The sequence below is a fragment of the Eleutherodactylus coqui genome, chromosome 1 (genome assembly GCF_035609145.1).
Source record: "Eleutherodactylus coqui strain aEleCoq1 chromosome 1, aEleCoq1.hap1, whole genome shotgun sequence".
Lineage (NCBI taxonomy): Eukaryota > Metazoa > Chordata > Amphibia > Anura > Eleutherodactylidae > Eleutherodactylus > Eleutherodactylus coqui.
In genome coordinates, this window is record NC_089837.1 from 262,296,180 (window position 1) to 262,322,218 (window position 26,039).

Consider the following 26,039-nt stretch of genomic DNA (forward strand, 5'->3'; position numbering starts at 1 on the left):
GAGCATTTTTGTATATCGCCGATGCTCGCTAAGGTTTCCATTTGTGAAAATCTGGGCAATTCAAGAAAGTGATGGGAACGACACAGCAACGGATACGGCAGGCGAGGGGCTACATGTTGGGCTGCATCTCAAGTTCCCAGGTCCCACTATTAAGCCACAATAGTGGCAAGAGTGCCCCCCCTCCCAACAATTTTTACTTCTGAAAAGCCCTCATTAGCAATGCATACCTTAGCTAAGCACCACACTACCTCCAACAAAGCACAATCACTGCCTGCATGACACTCCGCTGCCACTTCTCCTGGGTTACATGCTTCCCAACCCCCCGCACGACCCAGTGTCCACAGCGCACACCAAAGTGTCCTTGCGCAGCCTTCAGCTGCCCTCATGCCACACCACCCTCACCACCGACGGTACATAAATATATCCCATTGCAGTGCCCAGCACAGCTGAGGTAATGTCTTGTTTAATGCAGGTGGGTTTCGGCCCACACTGCATGCCCCAGTCAGACTGGGGTTCTTTAGAAGTGGACACATGCAGCTACAACTCCGTGTGGACCAACAGCATGGGTGGCTCCCTGGAACCCACCGGCGGTACATAAATATATCCCATTGCAGTGCCCAGCACAGCTGATGTAACGTCAGCTTTAATGCAGGTGGGCAAAAAATTTATTGGATTACACTGTAGGCGAGGGCCCCAAAAAATTGGTGTACCAACAATACTAATGTACGTCAGAAAAATTGCCCACGCCCAACCAAGAGGGCAGGTGAAACCCATTAATCGCTTTGGTTAATGTGGCTTTATTTGTAACTAGGCCTGGAGGCAGCCCAGTTAAAATAAAAATTGGTTCAGGTGCAAGTTTCAACGCTTTAATGAGCATTGAAACATATAAAAATTGTTTACAAAAATTATATGACTGAGCCTTGTGGGCCTAAGAAAAATTGCCCGTTCGGCGTGATTACATGAGGTTTCAGGAGGAGGAGCAGGAGGAGGAGGATGAATATTATACACAGATTGATGAAGCTAAAAGGTCCACGTTTTTGATGGTGATAGAGAACAATGCTTCCATCCACGGGTGCAGCCTACGTATTGTTTAGGTATCGCTGCTGTCCGCTGGTTGAGAAGAGAAGTCTGGGGAAATCCAAGCTTTGTTCATCTTGATGAGTGTAAGTCTGTCGGCACTGTCGGTTGACAGCCGGGTACGCTTATCTGTGATGATTCCCCCAGCCGCACTAAACACCCTCTCTGACAAGACGCTAGCCGCAGGACAAGCAAGCACCTCCAGGGCATACAGCGCGAGTTCAGGCCACGTGTCCAGCTTCGACACCCAGTAGTTGTAGGGGGCAGAGGCGTCACGGAGGACGGTCGTGCGATCGGCTACGTACTCCCTCACCATCCTTTTACAGTGCTCCCGCCGACTCAGCCTTGACTGGGGAGCGGTGACACAGTCTTGCTGGGGAGCCAGAAAGCTGTCAAAGGCCTTAGAGATTGTTCCCCTGTCTGTGCTGTACATGCTGCCTGATCTCCGCGCCTCCCCTGCTACCTGGCCCTCGGAACTGCGCCTTCGGCCACTAGTGCTGTCAGATGGGAATTTTACCATCAGTTTGTCCGCCAGGGTCCTGTGGTATAGCATCACTCTCGAACCCCTTTCCTCTTCGGGTATGAGAGTGGAAAGGTTCTCCTTATACCGTGGGTCGAGCAGTGTGTACACCCAGTAATCCGTAGTGGCCAGAATGCGTGTAACGCGAGGGTCACGAGAAAGGCATCCTAACATGAAGTCAGCCATGTGTGCCAGGGTACCTGTACGCAACGCATGGCTGTCCTCACTCGGAAGATCACTTTCAGGATCCTCCTCCTCCTCCTCCTCCGGCCATACACGCTGAAAGGATGACAGGCAAGCAGCATGGGTACCCTCAGCAGTGGGCCAAGCTGTCTCTTCCCCCTCCTCCTCATCCTCCTCATTCTCCTCCTCCTCCTCCTCAACGCGCTGAGATATAGACAGGAGGGTGCTCTGACTATCCAGCGACATACTGTGTTCCCCCGCCTCTGTTTCCGAGCGCAAAGCGTCTGCCTTTATGCTTTGCAGGGAACTTCTCAAGAGGCATAGCAGAGGAATGGTGACGCTAATGATTGCAGCATCGCCACTCACCATCTGGGTAGACTCCTCAAAGTTTCCAAGGACCTGGCAGATGTCTGCCAACCAGGCCCACTCTTCTGTAAAGAATTGAGGAGGCTGACTCCCACTGCGCCGCCCATGTTGGAGTTGGTATTCCACTATAGCTCTACGCTGCTCATAGAGCCTGGCCAACATGTGGAGCGTAGAGTTCCATCGTGTGGGCACATCGCACAGCAGTCGGTGCACTGGCAGATGAAACCGATGTTGCAGGGTGCGTAGGGTGGCAGCGTCCGTGTGGGACTTGCGGAAATGTGCGCAGAGCCGGCGCACCTTTCCGAGCAGGTCTGACAAGCGTGGGTAGCTTTTCAGAAAGCGCTGAACCACCAAATTAAAGACGTGGGCCAGGCATGGCACGTGCGTCAGGCTGCCGAGCTGCAGAGCCGCCACCAGGTTACGGCCGTTGTCACACACGACCATGCCCGGTTGGAGGCTCAGCGGCGCAAGCCAGCGGTCGGTCTGCTCTGTCAGACCCTGCAGCAGTTCGTGGGCCGTGTGCCTCTTCTCTCCTAAGCTGAGTAGTTTCAGCACGGCCTGCTGATGCTTGCCCACCGCTGTGCTGCCGTGCCGCGCGACACCGACTGCTGGCGACGTGCTGCTGCTGACACATCTTGATTGCGAGACAGAGGTTGCGTAGGAGGAGGAGGAGGAGGGTGGTTTAGTGGAGGAAGCATACACCGCCGCAGATACCACCACCGAGTTGGGGCCCGCAATTCTGGGGGTGGGTAGGACGTGAGCGGTCCCAGGCTCTGACTCTGTCCCACCCTCCACTAAATTCACCAATGTGCCGTCAGGGAGATATAGTGGCCCTGCCCGCCTGTGCTTGTCCACGTGTCCGTTGTTAAGTGGACCTTGGCAGTAACCGCGTTGGTGAGGGCGCATACAATGTTGCGGGAGACGTGGTCGTGCAGGGCTGGGACGGCACATCGGGAAAAGTAGTGGCGACTGGGAACTGAATAGCGCGGGGCCGCCGCTGCCATCATACCTTTGAAAGCCTCCGTTTCCACAACCCTATAGGGCAGCTTTTCCAGGCTGATCAATTTGGCTATGTGCACGTTTAGCGCTTGAGCGTGTGGGTGCGTGGCGGCGTACTTGCGCTTGCGCTTCAACACTTGCGCTAGCGACGGCTGGAAGGTGCGCTGAGAGACATTGGTGGATGGGGTCGAGGTCAGCGGAGTTGAGGGTGTGGGTGCAGGCCAGGAGACGGTAGTGCCTGTGTCCTGAGAGGAGGGTTGGATCTCAGTGGCAGGTTGGGGCACAGGGGGAGAGGCAGCGGTGCAAACCGGAGGCGGTGAACGGCCTTCGTCCCACCTTGTGGGGTGCTTGGCCATCATATGTCTGCGCATGCTGGTGGTGTTGAGGCTGGTGGTGGTGGCTCCCCGGCTGATCTTGGCGCGACAAAGGTTGCACACCACTGTTCGTCGGTCGTCTGCACTCTCAGTGAAAAACTGCCAGACCTTTGAGCACCTCGGCCTCTGCAGGGTGGCATGGCGCGAGGGGGCGCTTTGGGAAACAGTTGGTGGATTATTCGGTCTGGCCCTGCCTCTACCCCTGGCCACCGCACTGCCTCTTCCAAGCTGCCCTGCTGCTGCACTTGCCTTCCCCTCTGAAGACCTGTCCTCAGTAGGCGTAGCAAACCAGGTGGGGTCAGTCACCTCATCGTCCTGCTGCTCTTCCTCCGAATCCTCTGCGCGCTCCTCCCTCAGACTTACTCCAATTACTACTACCTGAGTGATAGACAACTGTGTCTCATCGTCATCGTCCTCCTCACCCACTGAAAGCTCTTGAGACAGTTGCCAGAAGTCCCCAGCCTCATCCCCCGGACCCCGGGAACTTTCCAAAGGTTGGGCATCGGTCACGACAAACTCCTCCAGTGGGAGAGGATTCGGAACCATTGCTGCCCATTCTGGGCAGGGTCCCGAGAACAGTTCCTGGGAGTCTGCCTGCTCCTCAGAATGTGTCATTGTAATGGAGTGAGGAGGCTGGAAGGAAGGAGGAGCAGCAGCCAGAGGATTCAGAGTTGCAGCAGTGGACGGCGCAGAATTCTGGGTGGCCGATAGATTGCTGGATGCACTTTCTGCCATCCACGACAGGACCTGCTCACGCTGCTCATTTTCTAATAAAGGTCTACCGCGTGGACCCATTAATTGTGAGATAAATGTGGGGACGCCAGAAACGTGCCTCTCTCCTAATCCCGCAGCAGTCGGCTGCGATACACCTGGATCAGGAGCTCGGCCTGTGCCCACACCCTGACTTGGGCCTCCGCGTCCTCGCCCGCGTCCACGTCCTGTAGGCCTACCCCTACCCCTCAGCATGCTGTATTACCAGTAGTGCAGAAACAGAACGCTGTAATTAAATGTGCCGCTTATTGGCCTGTGGTTGGAGGCTGACTTCCCTTACAGAACGCACAGCAGAGCCAGGAAACAATTTTGTGCACGCCTGTAGTGAGATGTAGGTGCGTATGACTGAGCTAGTGGAATTCACAGCGCAGAAGCAGTCAAGTGGCCAAAGGCCAGTAGTAGGCCTTAAGTATTTTGCTTCTATTTTTTTAAAATGCTGAGCTGATACAGCAGACAGATACTGTAGGCAGCGTATAATATTATGTATACTGTTTCCCTCTGGCGGGATGACGGCGGTGATGTAACGGAGACAGCAGAGCCAGGAAACAATTTTGCGCAAGCCTGCTGAAACGCTTAGCTGCGTATTAATTAGGACTACTACCCCCAGCAGATAGATACTGTAGGCAGCATATAATATTATGTATACTGTTTCCCTCTGGCGGGATGACGGCGGTGATGTAACTGAGACAGCAGAGCCAGGAAACAATTTGCGCAAGCCTGCTGTAACGCTTAGCTGCGTATTAATTAGGACTACTACCCCCAGCAGACAGATACTGTAGGCAGCGTATAATATTATGTATACTGTTTCCCGCTGCCGGGATGACGGCGGTGATGTAACGGAGACAGCAGAGCCAGGAAACAATTTTGCGCAAGCGTGCTGTAACGCTTAGCTGCGTATTAATTAGGACTACTACCCCCAGCAGACACGCAGTAAACTGAAGACGGTTACAGGCAGCCCAAATATAGTATTTTTCCCCAATTTTTTTGGAAAAAGCCCACTGCCTATATAGCCTGTATATCTCTTTCCCTGCCTCACCAGTACTGGCCCTATACTCTGTACAATGACTGCAGACTGAGAACGCAATGCTCTGCACGCCCGATATACAAAAAAAAAATTGTGCAACACTGCTAAAAGCAGCCTCAACAGTACTGCACACGGTCAGATGTGGCCCTAAGAAGGACCGTTGGGGTTCTTGAAGCCTAAAATCACTCCTAACGCTCGCCCTATAGCAGCTCCGGCATCAGCAGCACTTTCCCTGATCTCTGTCAGAATGCATCTGTGGCGAGCCGCAGGAGGGGCCGATTTATATACTCGGGTGACACCTGATCTCGCCAGCCACTCACTGCAGGGGGGTGGTATAGGGCTTGAATGTCGCAGGGGGAAGTTGTAATGCCTTCCCTGTCTTTCTATTAGCCAGAAAAGCGTGCTAACGTCTCAGAGATGAAAGTGAAAGTAACTCGAACATCGCGTGGTGCTCGCCTCTAGTAATGAGCATCTCGAACACGCTAATACTCGAACGAGTATCAAGCTCGGACGAGTACGTTCGCTCATCTCTACTAAACACCTAATAAAAATTATTGAATAAAAAAAACTTGTAGATTGGGTTTATGAGATATTTGTACTGCTGTATTTCAATTGCCAATGTTTTTGTGGTGAATATATACTAGGTCACTGGGTTAAATAATACGTCAAAAATAAATAAATTATATTGTTTTCAGGGAAATTATTCATAGTAAAATTCTTCAAGCTATCCCCAGGTATTTGACATTGTCAGATTTAGCTGGAGGCAATTGGTATGTCACTGTATGGTTTGTAATTGATCATTATTATTGAATTATATTCAATGGCTCCAGATATTATCAAATTGATGTTCTGAGCCATTGAGTCAGCTATATGAACATTCATCATGATGTGTTATATTATATTAATGGCAATGTCTATAGAGAGCTGCTGTTTTTTTTCCTTATGTAATTATTTTCGCCTTAGCACTGCAATATTGGCATAAAGCTATGTTGAAGAGGGTAAGATTGGTGTAGTATTTTATTACTACATCTACAACAGTCTGTTGGTACACACAGGTCACTCTACAGGGCACTGGATGTTTAGAACTACACATTATTGGTTGTGTCACCTTTAACATTTCTCAGCATGTAAGAATTTTCATGAAATGAACTGTTAACACATTTAATATCTTCACCACCGGTGTTTTACTTCCAATGTCCACGGGCAAAATGGAATTACTAAAACCGTGCAGGATGTCCCGCACGTGTGATCAAAGCCCATATGGAATCATTGGACATCTTCAGGTAATTAAATACCTGCGATGTCAATTTTCCCTGGCACGTGGAATGCTCCAGCATGCTCCATTTCATGCGGTTTTCCCACATGGACGGCTCCCGTAGTTTCCAGTGAAGCCTTTGGAAGCCGTCCGGTCCGCGGGAAAGCAGGGGTTTGAAAAACAGGTGTGCATGGCGCATGCGCGCGGCACGCTGCCGGCGTGCCGAGCACATCCGCTGGGCCAAAGAAAGAGGATCCGGCCGCAACGGAGGGGAGACCTGCAGCATCCAGAGAGGTAAATATAATTGATTTTTCTGGCCTCATGTCTGTGGGAAAGGAGGGACCCGCTGTGGGATTCTGCATGGAGATTCCGTGCAGGCCCGAATTTCCCTGTGCACATGAGGCCTTAAACTCTGTGTAGTTATATTTGGCCTATTAAAGATAATACTGTACTTGGGGAGGGAGGCCTAATACTACAAATTCCATAATGCTTTGCTGGTGCGTTGACACGATAATCAACACCCACAAGTGCCGCCTCCTCTGATGACATTCATTAGTGCTTCATTCATTCATGCTACCACTCACATAAGTCCAACCCTCCCAAACATGGCCAAATGAAAGGTGGAAAACAGAGGTTTTCTAGAAAAGTGGGAAGCAGGATATCTGTTCACAAATATAAAGGACAGACCTGTTTGTCTTGTGTGCGAAGCCAAGATAGCTGTAACCAAAAAATACAATATAAGAAGACACTATGAAACGAAACACCATGACAAGTACAAGGACAAGACAGGCCCCAAAATTTATGTAAAGGTAGTCCAAAGGAGGGAAGGAGGGAGACACACTGGAGACCCCGGTTGCATATATCTAAAAACAAACAAATACACAAGAAGGAGTAAATATATAAACTGAACACATAAATAAAATGCATATGTGTACAGACAATACACAATCCAATTATTCTGACCAGAAGCCAAGAGATCTTAGACATATGCTTATTCCAGGTTCAATCCCCTGGGGGACATTGTGTCTAGCTCATAGATCCATCTGAGCTCACGCCTCTTTAACTGTAAACATCGGACTCCCCCTCTAGGCAATGGAGGGACATGGTCAATCACTCTGTATTTGAACTGGCTGATAGAGTGCCCACAATCCACAAAATGTCAGGATACTGGCAATTTCAGATTCCTTGTTCTGATCAAGCTATGGTGCTTCACCATTCGTGACCCGACCTCCTTAGTTCTTTCACCAACGTACCCGAGAACGCAAGGGCACGTAATGAGGTAGATCACTAATTGTTATAACTAAGTTTAAGAAAAGCCAACAGGCGTAAACGTCACTATTTTCTATGTGATGGGAGAATAAATTATTACTTGGATTTGCACCCCTGTATGCTGCTGAAGTCTTTCTTCATACTTGTGGACATTCTCAGGAGTGTGAAGTCTCAGTCTCCTGTGACTTTGGCTGTTGCATCTTTAGCCCGACCCGAACTGGCATTTATATTGGTGCTGCTGACGCAATTCTTTACTCTTTACAAGTACAAGGACCTGAACATAGTGCAAAAGCATCAGAAAGTAGAGGAGATAAAAATAAGTTTTGACTATGATCACAAAAGCCATATTACAAAGTAAGACTGCTGTAAAGGCCAGTTTTATTGTGGCAGCAGAGATAATAAAATTATCCCAACCCTTTAACGAGGGAGAGTTTATCAAAAAGTGCACGATTTAAGTTTGCAACGTTGTGTGCCCGGATAAAAGGCAAGCATTATTAAATGTAAGCCTTAGTAGAAACACAGTAGCTGATCGTGCATGAGATCTTGCCACAAATCTACATGGACAGCCTATGTAAAAGGGAGAAGATTTAATTGCATTCTCCCTTGCTGTGGATGAGAGCAGCGACATATCTCATACTGCCCAGCTGTCAGTCTTCATCTGTGGAGTGGAGCCTAATCTATGCATTACGGAGGAACTTTGGGGGATTAAAATTAATGCATGGCAAAACCACAACGGAAAAAGAGGTTTTCAAATGTGTAACTCAAATGAAGCTACTTTGGGATAAACCTGTGGGACTAATGACAGATGGTGCACCCGCAATGTGCAGTCAAAGGAGTGGATTGGTGGCCAGGATTCGGGAGAAGATGCGTCAAGAGAGCTGTGCAGGTCAGCTAACTGTTTATCACTGCATCATACATCAACCATTGTGTAGCAAAGCCCTGAAGATGGAACATGTCATGTGCACCATTACACGAGTAGTAAAGTTTATAAGAGCTAAACAAGGTTTAAATCACCGCCAGTTCAAGTCTTTTCTGAAGGAGTGTTGTTCGGAATATGCGGACGTGCCATATCACACAAAGGGGAGATGGTTAAGCAGAGGAAAAGTACGGAACAGATGTTTTGAGCTGCGTGAAGAAATTTGTCAGTTTCTGGAAAGCAAAGGAAAAGACAAAGCAGAGCTGCTGTGGGCACTGCAGAGTTTCCACATTACATCCCTGACACAATGCCTCAGCCTGTACCCAAGTTGTTCAAATGCTCTCTATGTTTGACAGCATATATCTGTATATCATAACTATTCTCCTTGATGAAGATAAGCAAAACTTCATACTGGAGTCATCTCACTGATAAACACCTTCACTCAATCCTGAGTATTTTCTCAGGTCAGAGCCTGACCCCAAACATTGATGAACTAGCATCAAAGAGGAGATTCCAGGTATCTGGCTTTGACCAGTGTGCATCAGAGTAGATCAGAGTGTAGCATACTATACTTCAATGACTGTTGTCTTTATGCACTTTTCCTTACTAGTTCAAGGCATGGACTTGAATGGTTGAATTTTCATTAAAGGAAATAATTATTGTTAGCCTGTTACAGATTCAATGTTTAAGGAAAACTTTGTTTCCATATGAAAAAAGGTTCATTATTCTATCTAATGAGAAGGAAAAACTTCCTCAATTGTACACATTTTTTCAATAAATATCAAGGTTTGTCGACGACTTTGACCAAGTTTTTAATTTCGTCCCACTGTGTATTTGAGTTTGACACACCTGATCTTCACTGCTTTAGTTTCCAACATGCTGATCATAATAGAGTTACATATTATCAGTTTTGCCACTGTGTATTTGAGTTTGACACACCTGATCTTCACTGTTTTAATTTCCAACATGCTGATCATAATAGAGCTACATATTATCAGTTTTTGCATATTTGTTATACTACATTTCAGGTCATTATATTAAAGGTTAGGTACAGTATATTTAAAAGGTTGTCCTATTTCACGCTGTTTTTCTGTAGGAAGCAGACAGCTCTGTACATTACAGTGGCCTGGGCTGACACTGCAGGTAAGTGAATGAGTCCCTTTTACTGCATTAAGACTGAGCATGCAGTACCATCCTGAGATGCCGCGCAATCTACGAATATCTACTTCATGCAGCAAAGCTGCTAGAAGCTGCATAAGGGACCTTTCACATGGGATGGAATTGTAAGCAGGAAGCAGTGCAGATGTGGATTTTGTTGCAGAAAATTAGATTAGGTAAATTACATAAGGGGTCACTTACTTTTGCACTTTGAATTGAATAATCAAATTGTGACCCCTTTACTATTCCTGTTTAGGACATAGACAATGATCGTGCCAAATTACACATTTGTGCAGCAGAGATGTATTGAATCAGTTACATTACATAGGGGGTCATTGAGTTTTGAACTTAGAATTAAATAATCAAGTTGCAAGCCCTTTACTTTTACTATTTAGGACATTAACCATGGTTGTGCCAAATTTCACGTTTGTGCAGTACAGATGTATTGTATTAGTTACATTACATAAGGGGTCACTTACTTTGGAACTTTTAATTGAATAATCAAGTTGCCACCCCTTTACTTTTCCTATTTAGGACCTGAACAATGGATGTGCAGAGCTTGTACGATACCAAGAAGTTAGAGAATTAGATTAAGTACGTAACATAGGAGGTCTCTTACTTTTGGACTTAAAATTGAAAAATGCAGTTGCGACCCCTTTAATTCTACTACCTACAAATAAACAATGGCATGCAAAATTTCAAGTTTGTACGACACCGGGAAGTTAGAGAATTAGATTAGGAAAAATACATGGGGAGGTCACTTACTTTTACAATTAGAATTGAATAATCAAGTTGCGACCATTTTACTTTTTCTATTTGTGACCTAAAAAATGGTCATGCCAAATTTCACGATTCTACAGTACAGATGTTTGTTATTAGTTATATTACATAGGGGGTCACTTGCTTTTGCACTTAGTATTGAATTATTAAATTGCGACCCCTTTACCTTTCCTATTGAGAAGATAAGCAATGGCCGTGCCAAATTTCACATTTGTGCGGTACAGATGTATTGTATTAGTTACATTATATAGGGGGTCACTTACTTTTAAACTTAGAATTGAATAATCAATTTGTGACCCCTTTACTTTTCCTATTTACAACCGAAAGAATGGTTGTGCTAAATTTCAAGATTGTCCTACACCAGGAAGTTAGAAAATTAGATTAGGTGCATTACATAGGGGGTCACTTACTTTTGCACTTAGAGTTGAATAATGAAGTTGCGACCCCTTTACTTTTCTTATTTACAACATAAACAATGGTTGTGCCAAATTTCACGTTTGTGCGGAACAGATGTATTGTATTAGTTACACTACATAGAGGGTAGCATACTTTTGAACTTAGAATTGAATAATCAAGTTGCGACTCCTTTACCTTTCCTATTTAGGACCTATACAATGGACGTGCAGAATTTCAAGTCTGTACAAAACCAGGAAGTTAGACAATTAGATTAGGTACATAACATAGGGGTTCTCTTACTTTTGCACTTAAAATTGAACAATCCTTGTACTACTTACGAACTGAACAATAGCTGTGACAAATTTGAAGTTTGTAACACATCAGGAAGTTAGAGAATTAGATTAGGAACCATACATGGGGAGGTCACTTACTTTTACAGTTAGAATTGAATAATCAAGTTGCGACCACTTTAGTTTTCCTGTTTGTGACCTAAAGAATGGTCATGCCAAATTTCATGTTTCTGCCGTACAGATGTTCGTTATTAGTTACATTACATAGGGGATCACTTGCTTTTGCACTTAGAATTGAATAATTAAATTGTGGTAGTGCTAAATTTCAAGTTTTACAACACTTAGAAGTCAGAAAATTAGATTACAAACAGTACAAAATATAGACAGCGCCTCAGGAGTCTGGTGTCACAGGGGTTCAATCAATGCTTACTCCCAGGATGGAGTACAGGAGTAGCAATGGGAGGCAGCGATTACTCCCGCCAGGACATCAGAAATTTCACTCCAATCCTCTTGATAACAAAAGGAGAGCTGCAGAAACACCAAGGGGTTCTTAAGAATAGGAGCTGCCCCAGATAGAAAGTGACAAAAAAAAACAAACAACTATAAGTGAAAAAAAAGTCCTGCACACCCGAATAGCTCATTAATAATATGCAATAATATGCAATGCAGTGTTAATAGACTAATTTAGAAATGACACTTACTTTGGAGGAGGGGGATATGTATGGCACAAGCCCCCTCCTTGAAGTGTCCAGTCCGGCAGTGAAGTATAAATCCACGCAATCAATCGTGATCCAACGTAAAGTTATTCTTTATTAAAGATGAGGCAACACGTTTCGGTGCTACATGGCAGTGTAAAAACCAGTGTAAAAACCATAAAACATACAGAAAGCATATTTATATAGTTTTAAAATAAGGAATAATGCCTTACAGATACATCTTAGGCTGATGTGACCGTCATGCGCATCATGTGTATAAACGCATTAGATGGTGTGGAAGAAGCCGCCGTGGGAGCGGCTATCACTAACGTCGTTGCGTCACTTGCGTGGAACGCATGCTGCATTACATTTGTTGCCTAGTTTGCACTAATAGGTTACGGACTGGTATATAGGACAAACGTGGCAAGAAGCTTTTAACACCACATGGGGCAGCTCATTATAATCTTATTAAGGCAAAAATAATAATACATAATCAGCTCTAATGCTATAAACATTATAGGATGTAAATCCTTCACTAGAATATAGTTTAAACATATCAAAATAACCAGCTGATTTTAACTTTTACTTCTTGTTCAGTTTATTCAACATAAGCTTAACATAACAGAAATGACTGGGTCTCCAGAAAAATGATGACGTTTGCAAAGTCCATCAATTTAATCCTCCAACAGTCCACAGGAGTAGCAATTAAGTCCACAACTCAGCTAAAGAGCAATACGTCCATTTACTTTCACAGACCTGTGGTAGTCCTGAAGCACAGCTTGTCTTTATGTTGTAGCATCTCCAGACCCCAATCCTAGGGCCAAAGTTCCTCAAGTGTCCTGCCGGGACAACGTAGCTCTCTGCTTAGTCACAGCGTCTCTCTCTGCTTACAACAGAAGTCAGGTTAACCAGAAGTCTGGTCACACAGAAGTCTGGTTCTCCCAGACACACACATCTCCTCCTCACTTCCACCTGTCTCTTTACATAGCTTGCTGGTTCGGGTGGAAGATCAGGCCTGGAGTAATATCTGACCGATCTATATCACAGAAGCTAACAACCTCTGTGACACATATCTTCCATTCCATACCATTCCTGTGGGTGTTTTTCCTTTTTTCTGGCACCAGAATGCCTGTCTGTTGCCCTCTACAAGCCATTCTCTATAGTGCACCTCTAATATATATATATATATATATATATATATATATATATATATATATATATATATATATATATATATATATACACTACCGTTCAAAAGTTTGGGGTCACCGAAACAATTTTGTGTTTTCCATGAAAAGTCACACTTATTCACCACCATGCGTTGTGAAATGAATAGAAAATAGAGTCAAGACACTGACAAGGTTAGAAATAATGATTTGTATTTGAAATAACATTGTTTTTACATCAAACTTTGCTTTCGTCAAAGAATCCTCCTTTTGCAGCAATTACAGCATTGCACACCTTTGACATTCTAGCTGTTAATTTGTTGAGGTAAGCTTGTGAAATTGCACCCCACGCTTCTAGAAGCATCTCCCACAAGTTGGATTGGTTGGATGGGCACTTCTGGCGTACCATACGGTCAAGCTGCTGCCACAACAGCTCAATGGGGTTCAGATCTGGTGACTGCACTGGCCACTCCATTACCGATAGAATACCAGCTGCCTGCTTCTGCTGTAAATAGTTCTTGCACAATTTGGAGGTGTGTTTAGGGTCATTGTCCTGTTGTAGGATGAAATTGGTTCCAATCAAGCGCTGTCCACTGGGTATGGCATGGCGTTGCAAAATGGAGTGATAGCCTTCCTTATTCAGAATCCCTTTTACCCTGTACAAATCTCCCACCTTACCAGCACCAAAGCAACCCCAGACCGTCACATTACCTCCACCATGCTTAACAGATGGCGTCAGGCATTCTTCCAGCATCTTTTCATTTGTTCTGCGTCTCACAAACGTTCTTCTTTGTGATCCAAACACCTCAAACTTGGATTCATCCGTCCACAACACTTTTTTCCAGTCTTCCTCTGTCCAATGTCTGTGTTCTTTTGCCCATCTTAATCTTTTTCTTTTATTGGCCAGTCTCAGATATGGTTTTTTCTTTGCCACTCTGCCCTGAAGCCCAAAATCCCGCAGCCGCCTCTTCACTGTAGATGTTGACACTGGTGTTTTGCGGGTACTATTTAATGAAGATGCCAGTTGGGTACCTGTGAGGCGTCTGTTTCTCAAACTAGAGACTCTAATGTGCTTATCTTCTTGCTTAGTTGTGCAACGCGGCCTCCCACTTCTTTTTCTACTCTGGTTAGAGCCTGTTTGTGCTGTCCTCTGAAGGGAGTAGTACACACCGTTGTAGGAAATCTTCAATTTCTTAGCAATTTCTCGCATGGAATAGCCTTCATTTCTAAGAACAAGAATAGACTGTCGAGTTTCAGATGACAGTTCTCTTTTTCTGGCCATTTTGAGCGTTTAATTGACCCCACAAATGTGATGCTCCAGAAACTCAATCTGCTCACAGGAAGGTCAGTTTTGTAGCTTCTGTAACGAGCTAGACTGTTTTCAGATGTGTGAACATGATTGCACAAGGGTTTTCTAATCATCAATTAGCCTTCTGAGCCAATGAGCAAACACATTGTACCATTAGAACACTGGAGTGATAGTTGCTGGAAATGGGCCTCTATTCACCTTTGTAGATTTTGCACAAAAAAACAGGCATTTGCAGCTAGAATAGTCATTTACCACATTAGCAATGTATAGAGTGCATTTGTTTAAAGTTAGGACTAGTTTAAAGTTATCTTCATTGAAAAGTACAGTGCTTTTCCTTCAAAAATAAGGACATTTCAATGTGACCCCAAACTTTTGAACGGTAGTGTATGTATGTATATATAATATATATATATATATATATATATATATATATATTACTAAGGGGATAATAAATTGATAAAAAATGGGTAAAATATGCAAATGGCATTCAAAGATTCATGCATTATATATATATATATATATATATATATATATGTGTGTATATATATATATATATCAAGGGTTTAGTATACTCTACTGGAAATAGACGGCTTATAGATTTCACATTAGATCAATTTTGAAGATATGAATCGATTAGTTCTCATATAATCAATCAAATATATAAATATAATAAGAATATAATATAGTGAATGAGTGCTAGATAAAAATGTAAAATATAGAAAACATAAAAATCGTCCGCATATTAGAGATGGATGTATCATTAATAACTCTTCCATTTGGAGAAACATATCCATCATATTTTTTTCTAGGACCTCATTTAGCCCATTGGGAACCAGGGTTTTGAGCTTAAAAATCCAGTACATCTCTCTATTTCTCAATAGAGAGAACAGGCCTGGTTTAATTTTCTCCATTGGCGATACTTTGAGACCAGAATGCCTAGAAACGCTGTGGTTTCTAAGCCAACTTGTTATGTTGTTGCGATGTTTGTTAAGGTGTGTACGCAGAGTATTAATTGTGTGGCCTATATATCTCAGCCCATATGAGCATTCAAGTAAATAAATCACAGAGGATGTCCCACAATTTAAAAAGGATGCCATTGTATATGGCATTCTACCCGGGCAACAGGGACCTCTTTTCTACCATACGTGATTATATAGCAGCATTTACACCTGGAGAGACCACATTTAAAAGTCCCCTTAAGGGTACCCATATTAAATAATGCATTCTTAGTAGTCTCAATGTTGTTTTTATTTCTCGTTTGTGAGGGCATGAAGGGGCTACTAGGACTTTTATAGTTTTATTTTTATGGAAGGTGATGCATGGTTTTTCTGGTAGAACATTCTATAAGAATGGATCTTCTTTATGGATATTCCAATGTTTACCTAGGCTTCTCCGTATTTCACCATGTTGTGTGTGTGGTATTTCGTAATAAATCTTACAATCTTAATCTCGTCATCTTTTTTTTTCTCTCTGTGTTTCTGACTTAGTTGTTCACCTAGATTCAATGCTTTATCATAAGCTGCTTCAATTATACTCATAGGATAACCTTTTTCTCTAAATCAGTTCCGCAGAAGACCTGTGCGGCGCGAGCACGCCGGAGCGGCCCCATTCAACGGGACAGAAGAGGCAGACTGCGCAAGCGCGTCTAATCGAGGCAGAAGAAGGCTTCGGTCGGCGCCATGGAGACGGGGGCGCCAACACCGGGGGGGGGGGGGGGGGGGTAAGTATATAACTTCTGTATGGCCAATATTTAATGCACGATGTATAATACAAAGTGCATTTATATGGCCATACAGAAGTGTTTAACTTCACTTGCTTTTGCGGGACAACCCCTTTAAGATAACTTTCTGTGCTACAGTTTGCTATTTCAATTGATTTTCAATTACTTCTGTTGTCTAAAGTCAACAATAACTTTACAATGGCTTAAAGTGCTATACAGTAATTAATGGCCTATTTATAGTGGCCATTCTGAGTAATACAGAGTTGTCCTGTTTACTTTAATCAGACAAGTCTGTAGTACTCAGAATGGCTGCTATAAATAATATGGTGTTCTGAGTATGAACAGGCTGCGGCACACACACCAGCATTGCTGTGCTTTCATTCAGTTGTTCTTTGGGGATCCCAAGCAACAGACCTCCACCGATCAGATATTGATGGCCTATCCTAAGGACAGGCCATCAATTTTTAAAGATTGCATAATATATTTCAGATAAGATAACCTGCCACAGAAAGTTATCAAAGTCAAGTTATAATTGGTCACATTTGGATATTGATAACAAAATGTGTTCTATATACAAACTATGAGCATGAACAAAACCATACAAATAGGTTATGGAATGTTACAGTAATTCATGATCTGCATTACCTTGACTATGTAAAAAGAAGTCTACATAGATGAAGCAGCCTCTATCCAAAAATAAATGTAGGATCTTTTCTGCTATCACAATTTGATCATACCATGGATACAGTTTAGCAACTATTTTAACAGATAACCATAGATATTAACCTACATACATATATAGCTAAGCAATAGAGATGAGCGAGCACCAAAATGCTCGGGTGCTCGTTACTCGGGACGAACTTTTCACGATGCTCGAGGGTTCGTTTCGAGTAACGAACCCCATTGAAGTCAATGGGCGACCCGAGCATTTTTGTATTTCGCCGATGCTCGCTAAGGTTTCCTTGTGTGAAAATCTGGGCAATTCAAGAAAGTGATGGGAACGACACAGCAACGGATAGGGCAGGCGAGGGGCTACATGTTGGGCTGCATCTCAAGTTCACAGGTCCCACTATTAAGCCACAATAGCGGCAAGAGTGGGCCCCCCCCCCCTCCCAAAAACTTTTACTTCTGAAAAGCCCTCATTAGCATGGCATACCTTAGCTAAGCACCACACTACCTCCAACAAAGCACAATCACTGCCTGCATGACACTCCACTGCCACTTCTCCTGGCTTACATGCTGCCCAACCGCCCCCCCTCCCCCCCACAGCGCACACCAAAGTGTCCCTGCGCAGCCTTTAGCTGCCCTAATTTCACACCACCCTCATGTCTATTTAGAAGTGCGTCTGCCATGAGGAGGAACCGCAGGCACACACTGCAGAGGTTGGCACGGCTAGGCAGCGACCCTCTTTAAAAGGGGCAGGGTGATAGCCCACAATGCTGTACAGAAGCAATGAGAAATAGAATCCTGTGCCACCGCCATCAGGAGCTGCACACGTGGGCATAGCAATGGGGAACCTATGTGCCACCCACTATTCATTCTGTCAAGGTGTCTCTGCATGCCCCAGTCAGACCGGGCTTTTTAATTCATAGACACAGGCAGGTACAACTCCCTATTGTGAAGTCCCTGTCGACCGACAGCATGGGTGGCTCCCTGGAACCCTCCGGCGGTACATAGAAATATCCCATTGCAGTGCCCATCACAGCTGAGGTAGTAATGTCGTGCTTAATGCAGGTGGGCTTCGGCACACACTGCATGCCCCAGTCAGACTGGGGTTCTTTACAAGTGGAAACAGATGCATTTATAATTCCCTGTGGACCCACAGCATGGGTGGGTGCCAGGAAGCCAGCGGCGGTACATAGAAATATCCCATTGCAGTGCCCATCACAGCTGAGGTAGTAATGTCGTGCTTAATGCAGGTGGGCTTCGGCCCACACTGCATGCCCCAGTCAGACTGGGGTTCTTTACAAGTGGAAACAGATGCATTTATAATTCCCTGTGGACCCACAGCATGGGTGGCTCCCTGGAACCCACCGGCGGTACATAAAAATATCCCATTACATTGCCCAACACAGCGGATGTAACGTCAGCTGTAATGCAGGTGGGCTAAAAATTAATTTGATTACACTGTAGGCGAGGGCCCACAAAAATTGCTGTATCAACTACTAATGTACATCAGAAAAATTGGCCCTGGCCAACCAAGAGGGCAGGTGAAACCCATTAATCGCTTTGGTTAATGTGGCTTAAGTGGTAACTAGGCCTGGAGGCAGCCCAGTTTAACGAAAAATTGGTTCAAGTTAAAGTTTCAACGCTTTTAATAGCATTGAAACATATAAAAATTGTTTAGAAAAATTAGATGAGTGAGCCTTGTGGCCCTAAGAAAAATTGCCCGTTCGGCGTGATTACGTGAGGTTTCAGGAGGAGGAGCAGGAGGAGGAGGAGGAATATTAGACACAGATTGATGAAGCAGAAATGTCCCCGTTTTGGATGGTGAGAGAGAACGTAGCTTCCATCCGCGGGTGCAGCCTACGTATTGCTTACGTATCGCTGCTGACCGCTGGTGGAGAAGAGAAGTCTGGGGAAATCCAGGCTTTGTTCATCTTGATGAGTGTTAGCCTGTCGGCACTGTCGGTTGACAGGCGGGTACGCTTATCTGTGATGATTCCCCCAGCCGCACTAAACACCCTCTCCGACAAGACGCTAGCCGCAGGACAAGCAAGCACCTCCAGGGCATACAGCGCTAGTTCAGGCCACGTGTCCAGCTTCGACACCCAGTAGTTGTAGGTGGCAGAGGCGTCACGGAGGACGGTCGTGCGATCCGCTACGTACTCCCTCACCATCCTTTTACAGTGCTCCCGCCGACTCAGCCGTGACTGGGGAGCGGTGACACAGTCTTGCTGGGGAGCCATAAAGCTGTCCAGGCCCTTAAAGACTGTTGCACTGCATGGGCTGTACATGCTGCTCGATCTCCGCACCTCCCCTGCTACCTGGCCCTCGGAACTGCGCCTTCTGCCACTAGCGCTGTCGGATGGGAATTTTACCATCAGCTTGTCCGCCAGGGTCCTGTGGTATAGCAACACTCTCGAACCCCTTTCCTCTTCGGGAATGAGACTGGGAAGGTTCTCCTTATAGCGTGGGTCGAGCAGTGTGTACACCCAGTAATCTGTAGTGGCCAGAATGCGTGCAACGCGAGGGTCACGAGAAAGGCATCCTAACATGAAGTCAGCCATGTGTGCCAGGGTACCTGTACGCAACACATGGCTGTCTTCACTAGGAAGATCACTTTCAGGATCCTCCTCCTCCTCCTCCTCCTCCTCCTCCTCCTCAGGCCATACACGCTGAAAGGATGACAGGCAAGCAGCAGGGGCACCGTCAGCAGTGGGCCAAGCTGTCTCTTCCCCCCCTCCTCATCCTCCTCATGCTCCTCCTCCTCCTCCTCCTGAATGCGCTGAGATATAGACAGGAGGGTGCTCTGACTATCCAGCGACATACTGTCTTCCCCCGCCTCCGTTTCCGAGCGCAAAGCATCTGCCTTTATGGTTTGCAGGGAACTTCTCAAGATGCATAGCAGAGGAATGGTGATGCTAATGATTGCAGCATCGCCGCTCACCACCTGGGTAGACTGCTCAAAGTTTCCAAGGACCTGGCAGATGTCTGCCAACCAGGCCCACTCTTCTGAAAATAATTGAGGAGGCTGACTCCCACTGCGCCGCCCATGTTGGAGTTGGTATTCCACGATAGCTCTACGCTGCTCATAGAGCCTGGCCAACATGTGGAGCGTAGAGTTCCACCGTGTGGGCACGTCGCACAGCAGTCAGTGCACTGGCAGATTAAAGCGATGTTGCAGGGTGCGCAGGGTGCGCAGGGTGGCAGCGTCCGTGTGGGACTTGCGGAAATGTGCGCAGAGCCGGCGCACCTTTACGAGCAGGTCTGACAAGCGTGGGTAGCTTTTCAGAAAGCGCTGAGCCACCAAATTAAAGATGTGGGCCAGGCATGGCACGTGCGTGAGGCTGCCGAGCTGCAGAGCCGCCACCAGGTTACGGCCGTTGTCACACATGACCATGCCCGGTTGGAGGCTCAGCGGCGCAAGCCAGCGGTCGGTCTGCTCTGTCAGACCCTGCAGCAGTTCGTGGGCCGTGTGCCTCTTCTCTCCTAAGCTGAGCAGTTTCAGCATGGCCTGCTGACGCTTGCCCACCGCTGTGCTGCCACGCCGCGCGACACCGACTGCTGGCGACGTGCTGCTGCTGCTGACACATCTAGATTGCGAGACAGAGGTTGAGGAGGAGGAGGAGGGTGCTTTAGTGGAGGAAGCATACACCGCCGCAGATACCACCACCGAGCTGTGGCCCGCAATTCTGGGGGTGGGTAGGACGTGAGCGGTCCCAGGCTCTGACTCTGTCCCAGCCTCCACTAAATTCACCCAATGTGCCGTCAGGGAGATGTAGTGGCCCTGCCCGCCTGTGCTTGTCCACGTGTCCGTAGTTAAGTGGACCCTGCCACTAACCGCATTGGTGAGGGCGCGTACAATGTTGCGGGAGACGTGGTCGTGCAGGGCTGGGACGGCACATCGGGAAAAGTAGTGGCGACTGGGAACTGAGTAGCGCGGGGCCGCCGCCGCCATCATAGCTTTAAAAGCCTCCGTTTCCACAACCCTATACGGCAGCATCTCAAGGCTGATAAATTTGGCTATGTGGACGGTTAACGACTGAGCGTGCGGGTGCGTGGCGGCGTACTTGCGCTTGCGCTCCAACACTTGCGCTAGCGACGGCTGGACTGTGCGGTGCGAGACATTGGTGGATGGGGCCGAGGACAGCGGAGGTGAGGGTGTGGGTGCAGGCCAGGAGACGGTAGTGCCTGTCTCCTGAGAGGGGGGTTGGATCTCAGTGGCAGGTTGGGGCACAGGGGGAGAGGCAGCGGTGCAAACCGGAGGCGGTGAACGGCCTTCGTCCCACCTTGTGGGGTGCTTGGCCATCATATGTCTGCGCATGCTGGTGGTGGTGAGGCTGTTGGTGGTGGCTCCCCGGCTGATCTTGGCGCGACAAAGGTTGCACACCACTGTTCGTCGGTCGTCAGGCGTCTCTGTGAAAAACTGCCAGACCTTAGAGCACCTCGGCCTCTGCAGGGTGGCATGGCGCGAGGGGGCGCTTTGGGAAACAGTTGGTGGATTATTCGGTCTGGCCCTGCCTCTACCCCTGGCCACCGCACTGACTCTTGCAACCTGCCCTGCTGCTGCCCGTGCCTCCCTCTCTGAAGACCTGTCCTGCGTAGGCGTTGCACACCAGGTGGGGTCAGTCACCTCATCGTCCTGCTGCTCTTCCTCCGAATCCTCTGTGCGCTCTTCCCTCGGACTTACTGCCCTTACTACTACCTTACTGCAAGACAACTGTGTCTCATCGTCATCGTCCTCCTCACCCACAGAAAGTTCTTGAGACAGTTGGCGGAAGTCCCCAGCCTCATCCCCCGGACCCCGGGAACTTTCCAATGGTTGTGCATCGGTGACGATAAACTCCTCTGGTGGGAGAGGAACCACTGCTGCCCAATCTGAGCAGGGGCCCGAGAACAGTTCCTGGGAGTCTTCCCGCTCCTGAGCATGTGTCATTGTAGTGGAGTGAGGAGGCTGGGAGGAAGGAGGAGCAGCAGACAGAGGATTCGGATTTGCAGCAGTGGACGGCGCAGAACTGTGGCTGGACGATAGGTTGCTCGAAGCACTTTCTGCCATCCAGGACAGGACCTGCTCACACTGCTCATTTTCTAATAAAGGTCTCCCGCGTGGACCCATTAATTGGGCGATGAATGTGGGGACGCCAGAAACGTGCCTCTCTCCTAATCGCGCAGCAGTCGGCTGCGACACACCTGGATCAGGAGCTCGGCCTGTGCCCACACCCTGACTTGGCCCTCCGCGTCCTCGGCCGCGTCCACGTCCTCTAGGCCTACCCCTACCCCTCAGCATGCTGTATTACCAGTGATGTGATTTCACAGGCAGGAAATAAATTGGCGCAAGCCTGCAGGCCAAATATAATTTTTTAACTTTTTTTAAAAAGGAAAGGCCCACTGCCTCTAGTGAATGAATAATAAGTTTAATAACTGTGTTGCGGCCCTGCAAAAGTGTCACAGAACTTTACTCTTGCAGAGTTATTAACTGTGGCAGAGCAGGTATTTCCCAGGCAGGAAAGAAATTGGCGCAAGGCTGCACTCAACCGTAGCTGGTTGCGTCTGATTTTTTTACGTTCTCCACGCAGCACACACGTACCCAGAGCCCTGACGGCTGTCAGAGGCAGGGCAAATATACTTTTTTCCCTTTTGTTTAAAAGGATAGGCCCACTGCGTCTATTCACTGAATAATAATTTTAATAACTGTGTTGCGGCCCTGCAAAAGTGTCACAGAACTTTACTGTTGCAGAGTTATTAACTGTGGCAGAGCAGGGGTTTCCCAGGCAGGAAAGAAATTGGCGCAAGGCTGCACTCAACCGTAGCTGGTTGCGTCTGATTTTTTTACGTTCTCCACGCAGCACACACGTACCCAGAGCCCTGACGGCTGTCAGAGGCAGGGCAAATATACTTTTTTCCCTTTTGTTTAAAAGGATAGGCCCACTGCGTCTATTCACTGAATAATAATTTTAATAACTGTGTTGCGGCCCTGCAAAAGTGTCACAGAACTTTACTGTTGCAGAGTTATTAACTGTGGCAGAGCAGGGGTTTCCCAGGCAGGAAAGAAATTGGCGCAAGGCTGCACTCAACCGTAGCTGGTTGCGTCTGATTTTTTTACGTTCTCCACGCAGCACACACGTACCCAGAGCCCTGACGGCTGTCAGAGGCAGGGCAAATATACTTTTTTCCCTTTTGTTTAAAAGGATAGGCCCACTGCGTCCATTCACTGAATAATAATTTTAATAACTGTGTTGCGGCCCTGCAAAAGTGTCACAGAACTTTACTGTTGCAGAGTTATTAACTGTGGCAGAGCAGGGGTTTCCCAGGCAGGAAAGAAATTGGCGCAAGGCTGCACTCAACCGTAGCTGGTTGCGTCTGATTTTTTTACGTTCTCCACGCAGCACACACGTACACAGAGCCCTTAGGAGTGACAGAGGCAGGGCAAATATACTTTTTTCCCTTTTGTTTAAAAGGAAAGGCCCACTGTGCCTATTCAATGACTAATAACTGTGTTGTGGCCCTGCCTACACAATTCTGTGCCTGTAGTATCAATGCAGGGTGCAATGCTCTGCACTGCCGATTTTGAGAAAAAAAAAAAAAAGCAACACAGCTAACAGCAGCCTGCACAGTACTCCACACAGTTAAATGTGGCCCTAAGAAGGACCGTTGGGGTTCTTGAAGCCTACACTCACTACAAACACTCTCCCTACAGCAACTCCAATAGAACAGCACTGTCCCTCAGCTAACTCACAAGGCATGTGTGGCGAGCCGCGGGAGGGGCCGACTTTTATACTCGGGTGACATCTGATCGCCCCAACCACTCACAGCAGGGGGGTGGTATAGGGCTTGAACGTCACAGGGGGAAGTTTTAATGCCTTCCCTGTCTTTCAATTGGCCAGAAAAGCGCGCTAACGACTCAGAGAGGAAACTGAAAGTAACCTGAACACCGCGTGGTGCTCGTTACAAGTAACGAGCATCCCGAACACGCTAATATTCGCCCGAGCATCAAGCTCGGACGAGTACGTTCGCTCATCTCTACTAAGCAACTTTTCTGATGTGCTAAATGTTGAACATATCACAGAGCAATCACTGTCACACTAACTACATCTATTCAGAGAAGAGTTACCAAGATGGTGAGCGGTCTGCAAATCATGTCCTATGAGGAACGGTTAGAGGATCTAGGAATGTTTAGCTTTCAAAAAAGAAGACTGAGAGGAGACTTAATAGCGGTCTACAAATATCAGAAGGGCTGTCACAGTGCAGAGGGATCAACCCTATTCTCATTTGCACAAGGAAAGACTAGAAGCAATGGGATGAAACTGAAAGGGAGGGGGCACAGATTAGATATTAGAAAAAACTTTCTGATTTGAGGGTGATCAATGAGTGGAACAGGTTACCACGTGAGGTGGTGAATTCTCCTTCAATGGAAGTGTTCAAACAAAGGCTGGACAAATATCTGTCTGCGATGATTTAGTGAATCCTGCACTGAGCAGGGGGCTGGACCCGATGACCCTGGAGGTCCCTTCCAACTCTACAAATCTATGATTATATTCTAGTCCCTCCAGTGTGCTCATTTATAATGGCATCAGCTATTATCAATACTATGCTCTGTACAGTAAAAAGTAAGGACTGTTAATTTTTTTAATAAATCGCATAACGCAATTCAATGTATACTGTATTTAGCCCATCTATCCATTGTAAATGATTATCTTTGTGTGAGGTTTTTATGCAAAATACAAAATGTGTGCTTTATTTAAATGTTATATACTTTCCCTAGGCATTGTGTAGAATACCTAGGCATTATACAGAATGGCTAGTACTACTTAGGCACAGTATGAAAGTAGTCACAAAAAGGCCTTTATTGAAAAAAAGTAAGTCAAATTTTCAAAGCAGTGGCAGTCAGGGAAGGTGAGGAGCTGGGTGGTTCCTGAATCCTTTCCTAACAAGCCACATCAGCAACTGCTGTACCATCAGAGACACAGGTTCTATGTTGGCAGAACAGGCAGCAGCACATAGGCCACTGAGTGAGAGAAGCTGAAGATCACCCAGACCCTGACACCATGCAGATGCTGGCATTACGCTGATAGACAAAGAGCAGGACCTGTCTAGTCCTGCATGCAATCAGCCTGCAGTTGCTGTGGTCTTTGGAGTCTGCACTGTCTGTCAGCATGAATGCAGTATCTTTCAGAAGCAAGACAGCATATCAACAAGACCTGGCTTTGTCAGTGCTGACTGAATGTGGGACTGTAAAGGATGTGGCTTGGATTGTGGGACATTGAAAGGCGATAGGGATTGACAGAGGCATAACTTGAAGCTTTTAGGCCCCAATGCAAAATCTGTAACAGGGCGCCCAAATATAATGCTTTATTCATAGAATTGAGCTCCCTATATGGAGAGGAAAGGCTTTATGGGCCCCCTAAGGCTTCTGGGCCCGTGTGCAACCGCATCACTTGCATCCTCTATAGTTACACCCCTGGGGATTGATTGTGGGACATTGGAAGAATATAGTGGGTCTGACAGTGTGAAGGGTAGAATCATATTTTTTGCTGTAAGAAAAAAATGGGGTGCCTCCAGTTCACTGCTGGTAGCAGTATTTTCTATTTTGCAGGTCCGCCTTTTGCCATTGCATAAATTGCCTAAGAAATGTGTGAAATATTCATCATTTCATACTTTGACATTCCCTTCTGTACATTCTATAGATTGCCTAGGCATTCTATACAATGATTCATTTTATACATTGCGTGTAATATAAATAGTACAAAAGAAAATTTATTGTTTTTAAAAAATCCTAATCTCTTGCATTTGATTTAAACATTAACAAAGTTTATTCCCATATTTCTATATCACTACATGTAACCCTCTGTGCGGTGAAGTGCAACACAGTCTCATTCAGGTAAATGGGACTGTATTATAGTTTCCTGCACAATGCTGACAGGGATAATAGATATGCAGGAAATCAAGTGGTTTCAACCAGCTGAAACCCACTGATTAGTAAGTGATGGTACATCTTAGTGATATGTGATCACTTGCAATTATGGGAAACCGCCATTAAAAATTTTGCATTGTATGGTTATCAGATGGTAATTATTATTGTCCAATTATGCCATGAAAATGACAGACTCA

At 46.3% G+C, this 26,039-nt stretch overlaps 1 pseudogene; it reads left to right on the forward strand.

Annotated features, from left to right (window-relative positions):
• The first annotated feature begins 7,174 nt into the window (after positions 1–7,174).
• The window catches only part of LOC136581142 (general transcription factor II-I repeat domain-containing protein 2-like), a 35,793-nt pseudogene continuing 16,928 nt past the window's right edge, over positions 7,175–26,039 (forward strand).